Below are 10,485 nucleotides of genomic sequence, written 5' to 3'. Positions count from 1 at the left end.
TATGAAGGCCTGATTCACACAGTCTCCTCTTAACAGTTGTTCTAGAGATGTGTCTGCTGCTAGAACTCTGTGTGGCATTGACCTGTTCTCTAATCTGAGCTGCTGTTAACCTGCGATTTCTGAGGCTGGTGACTCGGATGAACTTATCGTCCGCAGCAGAGGTGACTCTTGGTCTTCCTTTCCTGGGGCGGTCCTCATGTGAGCCAGTTTCTTTGTAATGCTTGATGGTTTTTGCCACTGCACTTGGGGACACTTTCAAAGTTTTCCCAATTGTTCGGACTGACTGACCTTCATTTCTTAAAGTAATGATGGCCACTCGTTTTTCTTTACTTAGACTTTGTATTATGGAAAGAGAAAAGCAGCTAACAAGTCTATTCAGTAGGACTATCAGCTGTGTACTGTATCCACCTCCTACACAACACAACTGATGGTCCCAACCCCATTTATAAGGCTTGAAATCCCACTTATTAAACCTGACAGGGCATACCTGTGAAGTGAAAACCATTTCGGGTGACTACCTCTTGAAGCTCATCAACAGAATGCCAAGAGTGTGCGGAGCAGTAATCAAAGCAAAGGGTGGCTACTTTGAAGAACTTAGAATATAAGACAAATTTTCAGTTGTTTCACACTTTTTTGTTCAGTATATAATTGGACATGTGCTAATTCATAGTTTTGATGCCTTCAGTGTGAATCTACAATTTTCATAGTCATGAAAATAAAGAAAACTCTTTGAATGAGAAGGTGTGTCCAAACTTTTGGTCTGTACTGTATGTGTGTGTGTGAGCATGCTTGTATGTGTGTATGTATGTGTGTGTGTGTGAGCATGCTTGTATGTGTGTGTGTGAGCATGCTTGTATGTGCGTGTGTGTGTGTGAGCATGCTTGTATGTGTGTGTGTGTGTGAGCATGCATGTGTGTGAGCATGCATGTATGTGTGTGTGTGTGAGCATGCATGTGTGTGAGCATGCATGTATGTGTGTGTGTGTGTGTGTGTGTGTGTGTGTGAGCATGCATGTGTGTGAGCATGTGTGTGTGTGTGTTCATATATGTATGTGTATGTATGCATGTTTGTGTGCGCATGTATGTGAGTGTGCATGTATGCATATGTAAATATGTGAATGTGCATGTGTTTATCAGTGGCGGTGCATCCAAAAGGGTGCACATGTGCCACCCCCTCTCTCCAGCCACACCCTCTATGACCAATGGATAGATTCATGCATAGCATAGCATGAATCTATCCATAGCCACCGCTGGCACCCCCATATTTAAGTGTCTGGTCCCCTTTGGGGTGTCGGGCGCCTGAATTACAGCGGCGGGGGTGTTTTTGCAGCACCTGATTAGAGCCATGGGCTCTAATAGGCTTCAAAATAGGTGAACTGCGAGCGCCATGCTTGACGCTCGCAGTCTGCCCAGGCGTGTTAGAAAAGTGAATTAATATTCACTTTCCTAACACTGAACCGCCTCTCCACCAATCAGGTGTGCGGGTCTGTTACCCATCACCTGATTGGCTGAAACGATAGGCGCAGCTATTGGACGCCTATCAGGAGGAGAGGACAGGAGATGAGGATGGCAGGAGATGCATGGAGGACCCCGCTCATGCCGTTACCCGCTGCCCCACCCAGACAGGGTAAGTGGCGGGCAGACAGCGAGCGGGTGGTGGGGATTCACAGTGGCAGCATTTGATGGGCACACCAACAGCATTTGATGTGCACAGTGGCGGCATTTGATGGGCACAGTGGCAGCATTTGTTGGGTACACTGGCAGCATTTGATGGGCACAGTGGTGGCATTTGATGATGGGCACAGGGGCAGAGTTTGATGGGCACAGCGGCAGAGTTTGATGGGCACAGCGGCAGAGTTTGATGGGCACAGTGGTGACATTTGATCGTACAGTGGTGGCGCTTGATGGTACAGTGGTGGCGTTTGATGGGCACAGTGACTTTAATTGATGTTTTTTAAATCGGTTCCTTTATATGCGGCCACTCACTTGGGACTGGGCTGTTCCACCATCGGGCTCGGAGAAAAGAGCCCTGTCCGGAGGTCGGGGGGGCCCTTCAAGGTTTCCTGCATCGGGGCCCTGAAGGTTCTAGTTACGCCACTGCATATTAGCCTTTAAAATTAGCACTTTAGATTTCTCCCATAGACGTCTACAGGGTGTTCCGCGGCTTTTCAAATTTGCCACGAACACCCCAAATTGTTCACTGTTCGCCGAACAGGCAAAGTTCGAGTCGAACATGAGTTTGTCTCGAACTCGAAGCTCATCCCCTAGAACGGGAATTGTTCTGAAGTCAACTGGGCATCCCATAATTCCTAATCCCCAGCCAAGTTAATCCCTCAAATAAATAAAAAAAACAAAGTACTAGCTTGTTCTCTGACTCTGAGTGGCTGTGGAGATTCGGTGTGCCTGGCTGTGCAGGTTGGGGGATCTTATTCTATTTTATGGCTCCTTAGAGGATGCTCTACAAATCCTACAGTTTACGTCTACTTTACATTTACATCTACTAGCCAGCCCTATGAGCTATACCTTCTCCATCTGAGATCTGTTCTTGCGTTTCACAATTTGGCAAGGAATTCAGGATGGGTTGTATATAAGATTATTTTTGTATCTTACCCTTTACGAATTCACAAGTAGAGGAAAGAATGGTAGGTGGTCTGTTTTCTTTAAATGAGGGCCCATTGAGGATTGAATTTTCCATGACAGAAGCAAACTCGTATTTAGTGATGGAAGGAAGTTCAGGGTGAATGTGCGTCTGTGCAATGATGTCATTAATTGTAACAGAGGCAAGGGAGTGGAGCCAGCAGCAGAGAAAAACAGACCATTTATGATCTGTATTTATTTAACCCACCATCCGTCTGTGATTCCATATCAGTTCATCCCTTTTTTTACTTGTCACTTACACTGCTATCGGCTGTGAAAAGAGGAGAGAACCTGTCTTCATTACGGGTAAGTGCAAACAATACACCCGTTTAAATATGATTGATGATTAAAGGGATGCTCTGCAGATCATTATCTTATTTAAAGTGTTACTGTTTACATTCTTACAGGGTCAGTCCATCCAAAACTGATATTTAACTTTTTACGCAGTCCCAAATGACCTGTTTTTATAACTTTTGTCCCTCCTGATTTATCACACTTTTTTGGTCCAAATTAAAGACCTCTACAGAAAAAAAAATATATATATTACTTTGTGTGTAACTATGGGCAAATTAAAAAAAATGCCATATATGCTGCAGTCTGTCATAAACACAGCAGTTTTTATATCAAAAATATTGGAAGCACAATAAAGCCTTTATAGTAAAATAAAATAAACAAAAATAATTGAATTAAATTGATATGAAACTTTGCAGTGTTTTAATTCCCAGAAAACATTTGTATAACGCAACTTTGAGCATATTGCATGACTGTACCCTCGTGTGTGCTCACATACATTCTATAATAAATCTGTGATCTTTTCTTCACTTGACTCATCCTTTTTATGTAACTGTAAATTAGATGTAAATTAAATATCATGTAAAATTGGCAGGGCCTCCCCATCTATAGCACCTACCCATTATAGAAAGGCGATCACTTTAAATGGCGATCACTTTGTTCTTCCCGTTACAGAAAGGTAATAATGATCCAACAGTCCACAACTTCTTTTAACACTTGCATTGATCAGGATTTGGTCTCATTATTTGGTCTTATTATTTTGTGGTGAGAGGTGAAAATATAAACTATCTATGTAGGAAAAATCCAGCTATTTAAAGTTATAAATACCTATAGAGCTATGTTGCTTATAGGCCTATGTTTATCCCAAGCATTTTTACAATTTCTATAATATTGACTGACTCACTACGTCTGCTGGATGTCTTGCTCAAGCATCCACTACTCTATCAGTAAAATAATACTTTATAAAGCTGAGTATACGCTAGTAGAATACTATTTGAAATGTTTCATTTAACCACTTCAATACCAGGCACTTTACCCCCCTTCCTGCCCAGGACAATTTTCAGCTTTCAGTGCTGTCACACCTTGAATAACAATTGCACAGTCATGCAACACTGTACCCAAACTAAAGTTTTGTAATTTTCTTCCCACAAATTTACCTTTCTTTTGGTGTAAAAAAAAAAAAAAGTAGTTTTCTCCTTCACTCACGGGCACTGATGAGGCTGCACTTATGGGCATTGGTGAGACGGCACTGATGGGGTGGCACTGATGAGGAGGCACTGATATGTAGAATTGATGGGCACCGATAGGCTACACTGATATGCAGCCCTGATGGACATTGATAGGCAGTACTATAGGAGGCACTGATGGGCACTAATAGGTGGCACTGATAGATGGCACTGAATAGGCAGCACTGATGAGGAGCTACTGACAGGCATTACTAATTGGCATCGGAAGGGCACTTCCTGGTTCATGCTGTGATTGGTCACAGCTGATCATGTGGTAAAGAGTCTCCGTCAGAGACTCCTTACCACGATCAGAGATGCAGTGTGTCAGAGTGACACACAGCACTACCAATCGCGCTGGCATGTTATCCTGAAAGACATCATATGACATCCAGTCAAGATAACAGAACAACTGCCCGGCCGTCATTCTGCTATAGGCCGGATGGGTTTGATTTTCTAATTGTTACTGGTATCAAATTGATGTTTGTTTTAAACCGCAGTCAAAGGAGCAGGATAGAATTTTATTCTCTTACATTATTCACTGCACTGACCAGGCTGTCACTGACTATGTCACCCATGCTGCAGCTGCTCACACATAGCCAGCGCTGCAGCTGTTATCCCTCTGCTTGCCTGCCAGTGAGGAGAGGAGGAGAGAGGAAAACAAATTAAAAGAGTAATGTGCAGCCTGGGAAAGGACTAAGCCTGCTGTAGGAGCAAGGACTTGTGGGAGATGTAGTCCCCAGGGAGACTGAACTACAGATCTCAGCATCAGGGCTGAGATAAGGAGTGGGCAGGAGGGGAGGCTGCCCTGGGTACTGTGAAGTGCGGGGGACCACAAGAAGGTTGGGGTAGGAATTTGGTGGGCAGCAGGGGATAAGAATATTTCTAGAAGGGAAAATCTAGGGAGATGGGCTAGGAGTGGTGATTTGTGTTATTAGGGGGGGAAGAAGTTTTGTGTTAGGAGGGGGAATTTTGGAGGATGTGTGCTGATGGGACAATTTGCTGCAATGTGAGTGATGCAAAGAGTCACTAACAATGAGCGAGAGGAGGCAAGTCTTCATCCTATGTGTCCATTAGAGGCCAATGGCCATACCCACCACATTCTATATAAGGGAACAGTATTGTCACTTGGGGCACTGTTTAGGCTCTTACAAAACGTGGTTCTGGTACTCACGTTTGAGCTCTCCAATTCTGGATTTGGCCCCAATGCACTGGCCATTGGGAAACAATTTGCCAAGAACTGTCAAACCACTCTTTTTGCATTGCCCCTTTGTCAGGACTCCCTTTAGTGTAGGGATTAGGGGTAAAGTCACTGGTCTACTTTCTAATTACAGAGTCACACATTATTTAGTAACTATTTCCATGTACTTGTTAAAGTGTTTATTACTTAATTTCCATCCTTTGGGCTTTGTTTTACTGTGTGTTTCACAAATACATTTTTTCTCTTCAGGTGTCCCTTTGGTGTTTCAGAAGGTGTGGCATTGCCTGACAGGTCGTTGATATCCAGAGTCAGGGGACCCAAACATCAGGGGTAAGCACTATATACATATGCTTTTCTAAAAGTGTATGGACAGCTTAACCAAATGTCACATACACGGGACTGGACTTTTTGACAGCAAAGGTCCGGCGGAACGAATCCGTCGGACAATTCAATCATGTGTGGGCTCCATCAGACCTTTGATGTCCAAAAAGCCAACGGACTTTAGAAATAGAACATGTTTTAAATCTTCCCGCTGGAACCAGTTCCTAACAGGAAACCTGTCCGTCTGTATGCTGGTCCGATGGACCAAATACAATGCAAGGGCAGCTACAGCACCTGCCTGCGAGAATGTTTCCAGCGCGATCCTATTGCGCTGGTTCTCGGCTACAGGGTACTGTACATCTCACGCTCGCTGCAATAGGAAAAACACATTTTCCTATTGCAGCGAGAGAGAAACGACAATGTCCCTTAGGTCTGGTATGGATTTTAAGGGGAACCCCCTACGCCATAAAAACCTGTCTAGTGTGTTTGTGTTTGTGTTCTGACAAGGAACGGCCAGGGTTGTCGGGAAGAGGCCCTTATCCTCATCAACATGGGGGCAAGGAACTTTGGGGTGGGGGGCCCACAGAGCGCCCCCTTTCCCCAAAGCACCCACCCCCCATTTTGAAGGCATGCAACCTGGTACGGTTCAGGAGGGGGGTGCTCTCGCGTCCCCACCCCCTTTCCTGACTGGCCAGGATGCATGCTCGGATAAGGCTCTGGTATGGACCTTGGAGGGACCCCCGTGCCACAAGGGGCTTGTAAGGTGTCAATCTCGCCGATAAAAGCGGCTAGATGGACTTCCTTTTCTAGTCCCGTCGTAACTCATCACGTTCAAAATGAAGGGACTTTAGTCCGTGTGTGGGCAAATCCATTTGGAAGTCTGTCGTAACTCCGTTGAAAGTCTGTCGGGAAATCCGGTCATGTATGGGCAAGTCCATCCATAAGGACAACCCGCCGGACTTTTGAAATGAACGGACTTGCCCACACACGGAGTAATGTCCATTTATTTTGAACGTGACTCCAGGTAGATGGAACTAGCAAAGGAAGTCAATGTCGCCGGCTCCATCGGTGATATTGAAACCTCGCTAGCCCCGTCACCTGGTATGGATTTATAGGGGAACCCCTACATCGAAAAAATGGCGTGAGGGTCCCCCCCAAAGTCAATAGCAGACCCTTATCCGAGCACGCAGCCCGGCCAGTCAGGAAAGGGGGTGGGGACAAGCAAGTGCCCCCCCCTTCCTGAGTCGTACCAGGCCGTGTGCCCTCAACATGGGGGTGCCCCCCACCCCAAAGCACCTTGTCTCCATGTTGATGAGGACAAGGGCCTCTTCCCGACAACCCTGGCCGTTGGTTGTCAGGGTCTGTGGGCAGGGGGCTTATCAGAATCAGGGAGCCCCCTTTAATAAGGGGGCCCCCCAGATTTTGCCCCCCTACCCTATGTGAATGTGTATGAGGTACATGATACCCCTACCCATTCACCTGGGGAAAAAGTGTACATAAAGAAAAAACACAACCCTTTGCCGCCGAGCGTACGCAGATATGTGTACTCGGCTTCCAGGGGTTATACCGGGATGATACCCGCAGTTGCAGGCATCATCCCAGTGCTGTTTTTTAGAGCCGGCGAACAACTGATGTGGCTAAAAGCCGCTTGGCTGTTATGCCAGAGGAGCGGGAGGGGACGCCTACCCCTCCCACCGCTGTTCCATCAGGAGCCCCGATCAACAAACAGCCACTTCTGGCGGCTAGGGACAGCCTCCTAATCGTAAAAACGGAAGCGACTTCATGACGTCACTTCCTGTTTACTCGGCTGCCAATGGCGCCGGTTTTAAAAAAATATATAGTATTCAGAATCGCTGAAAATGGCGATCTGAATACTTTGAAGTGCAAAGGAGGGATTTGGGGTCTTTTAGACCCCTGATCCCTCCATAAAGAGTACCTGTCACCACCAATACTGTCACAAGGGATGTTTACATTCCTTGTGACAGCAATAAAAGTGATCAAATTTGTTATTTTTTTTAAACAATTTATTAATTTTAAAATAAATAAGAAAACCATTTTTTTTAAAGTGCCCCAGTCCCCGCGGGGCTCGCGCAGTAAAGAAAACGCATACGGAGTTCACGACTGCATGTGTAAACGGTGTTCAAATCACACATGTGAGGTATCGCTGCGATCCTCAGATTGAGAGCAATAATTCTAGCACTAGACCTTCTCTGTAACTCTAACCTGGTAACCACAAAAAAAATTGTAAGCGTCGCCTATGGAGATTTTTAGATACCATAGTTTGTCGTCATTCCACTAGTGCGTGCAATTATAAAGTGTGACATGTTTGGTATCTATTTACTCGGCGTAACATCATCTTTTACATTATCCAAAAATATTGGGCTAATTTTACTGTTTCGTTTTTTTAAAATTCATGAAAGTGTTCCTTTTCCCAAAAAGTTGCATTTAAAACACTGCTGCACAAATACTGTGTGACATAAAGTATTGCAACAATCGCCATTTTATTCTCTAGATTCTCTGCTAAAAAAATATATATAATGTTTGGTGGTTCCAAGTAATTTTCTAGCAAAAAACACGGATTTTAACTTGTAAACACCAAATGTCAAAAATAGGCTTAGTCATGAAAGGGTTAAAATACTTTATTAGACAGCTCCGGGGGTCTTCTCTTCTTCCGTCTTCTCGCCTGACTCCTCCACTATCTTCTGCTAGCTTTTTTACTAGCAGGGGAGCCCGACTTTCTCCTTTGTCGCAACCGCCGTCCGGGGGTCTTCTTCCGACTTCGGGGGTCTTGTCCCGCTCTTCGGTTCTTCTTGCTGGGCCTCCGCTTTCTTCTTCCAGTTCTTTTACTAGTGTTGGCCCGGTCTTCTGTCTCTGTCGCCGCCGCTGCCTTCTGCTTCTGCTTCTTCTTCTTCTTCTCTTCTTCTTCCTTCTTCCGATGTTGACACAACTCTCTCTCTGGCCGCAATGGCAGGGGCGCGTTGTGCGGCAACTTATATAGGGACAAGGGGTGGGGTCACCGGGTGATGTCACATGGTGACCCCGCCCCATATGATGTCACAGTCCCAGCATCCTCCAGGACTGTGACATCATAAGGGGCAGGGTCAACATTTGACATCACCCGGCGACCCCGCCCCTTGTCCCTATATAAGTCACCGCACAACCGTCTCTGTCATTATGGCCAGAGAGAGCGTTGTGTCAACGTTGGAAGAAGGAAGAAGAAGAAGAGAAGAAGAAGAAGCAGAAGGCGGTGGCAGCGGCAAAACAGAGAAAGAAGACTGGGCCAACGGCGGACAATTTTGAGTCAAAACTTCTTTATAAGTCCGCCGGATAGTCCGATCGTGTGTACGCGGCATGAGAGCTTTGGAGAGGGACAAATAAACACTAGCAATATACAGTGCCTTGAAAAAGTATTCATACCCCTTGAAATTTTCCACATTTTGTCATGTTAGAACTAAACGTAAATGTATTTTATTGTGATGTTATTTGATAACCAACACAAAGTGGCACATAATTGTGAAGTGGAAGGAAAATGATAAATGGTTTTCCATCTTTTTTTCAAATAAATATCTGAAAAGTGCGGTGTGCATTTGTATTCGGCTACCTTTACTCCGATACCCATAACTAAAATCCAGTGGAACTAATTGCTTTTAGAAGTCACCTAATTAGTAAATAGACTCCACCTGTTCTGTGAAGCCCTCAGAGGTTTGTTAGAGAACCATAGTGAACAAACGGCATCATGAAGGCCAAGGAAAACAGCAAACAGGTCAGGGATAAAGTTGTGGAGAAGTTTAAAGCAGGGTTAGGGTATAAAAAAAATATCCCAAGCTTTGAACATCTCTGGGAACACTGTTCAAACCAAGATCCAAAAATTGAAAGAGTATGGCACAACTGCAAACCTACCAAGACATGGCCGTCCACTGAAACTGACAGGCCGGGTAGGGAGAGCATTAATCAGAGAAGCAGCCAAGACTCCCATGGTAATTCTGGAGGAGCTGCAGAGATCCAAAGCTGGGAAAATCTGTCCACAGGACAACTATTAGTTGTGCACTCCACAAATCCGGCCCTTATGGAAGAGTGACAAGATGAAAGCCATTGTTGAAAGAAAGCCATAAGAAGTCCCATTTGCAGTTTGCGAGAAGCCATGTGGGTGACACAACAAACATGTGGAATAAGGTGCTCTGGTCAAATTAGACTTTTTGGCCTAAAAGCAAAACGTTATGTATGGCAGAAAACGAACAATGCACATCTCCCTGAATACACAATCCCCATCATGAAACATGGTGGTGGCAGCATCATGTTATGGGGATGCTTTTCTTCAGCAGGGTCAGGGAAGCTGGTCAGAGTCGATGGGAAGATGGATGGAGCCAAATACAGGACAAACTTAGAAGAAAACCTGTTAGACTCTGCAAAATACTTGAGACTGGGTGCAGAGGTTCACCTTCCAGCAGGACAACGACCCTAAACATACAGACAGAGCTACAATGGAATGGTTTCGATCAAAGCAATGGGTTAGACTGGCCCAGTCAAAGTCCAGACCTAAATCCAATTGAGAATTTAGAAAATTGCTGTTCACAGACAATCTGACAGAGCTTGAGCTATTTTGCAAGGAAGAGTGTGCAAAATGTCACTTTCTAGATGAGCAAAGCTGGTAGAGACATACACAAAAAGACTTGCAGCTGTAAGTGCAGCAAAAGGTGGTTCTACAAAGTATTGACTCGGGGGGCTGAATACAAATGCACGCTACACTTTTCACATATTTATTTGTAAAAATTTTTGAAAACCATTTATCATTTTCCTTCTATTACATAATTAT

At 44.9% G+C, this 10,485-nt stretch overlaps 1 protein-coding gene across 1 annotated transcript in view; it reads left to right on the top strand.

The window, feature by feature from the left end:
- The first annotated feature begins 2,798 nt into the window (after positions 1 to 2,798).
- LOC143930380 (uncharacterized) overlaps positions 2,799 to 10,485 on the top strand; it is a 158,661-nt gene continuing 150,974 nt past the window's right edge. The window contains exons 1-2 of the mRNA XM_077454662.1: positions 2,799 to 2,942; positions 5,601 to 5,681. The gene's annotated coding sequence lies outside the window, so the exon portion shown is untranslated. The remainder of the gene's footprint in view (positions 2,943 to 5,600; positions 5,682 to 10,485) is intronic.

Source organism: Lithobates pipiens, unplaced genomic scaffold, assembly GCF_037356315.1.
Source record: "Lithobates pipiens isolate NorthernLeopardFrog02 unplaced genomic scaffold, aLitPip1_a1.2 Scaffold_25, whole genome shotgun sequence".
NCBI classification, from domain to species: domain Eukaryota; kingdom Metazoa; phylum Chordata; class Amphibia; order Anura; family Ranidae; genus Lithobates; species Lithobates pipiens.
Note: the sequence above shows the minus strand (reverse complement) of the source record. Positions and strands in the feature narration are given on the sequence as shown.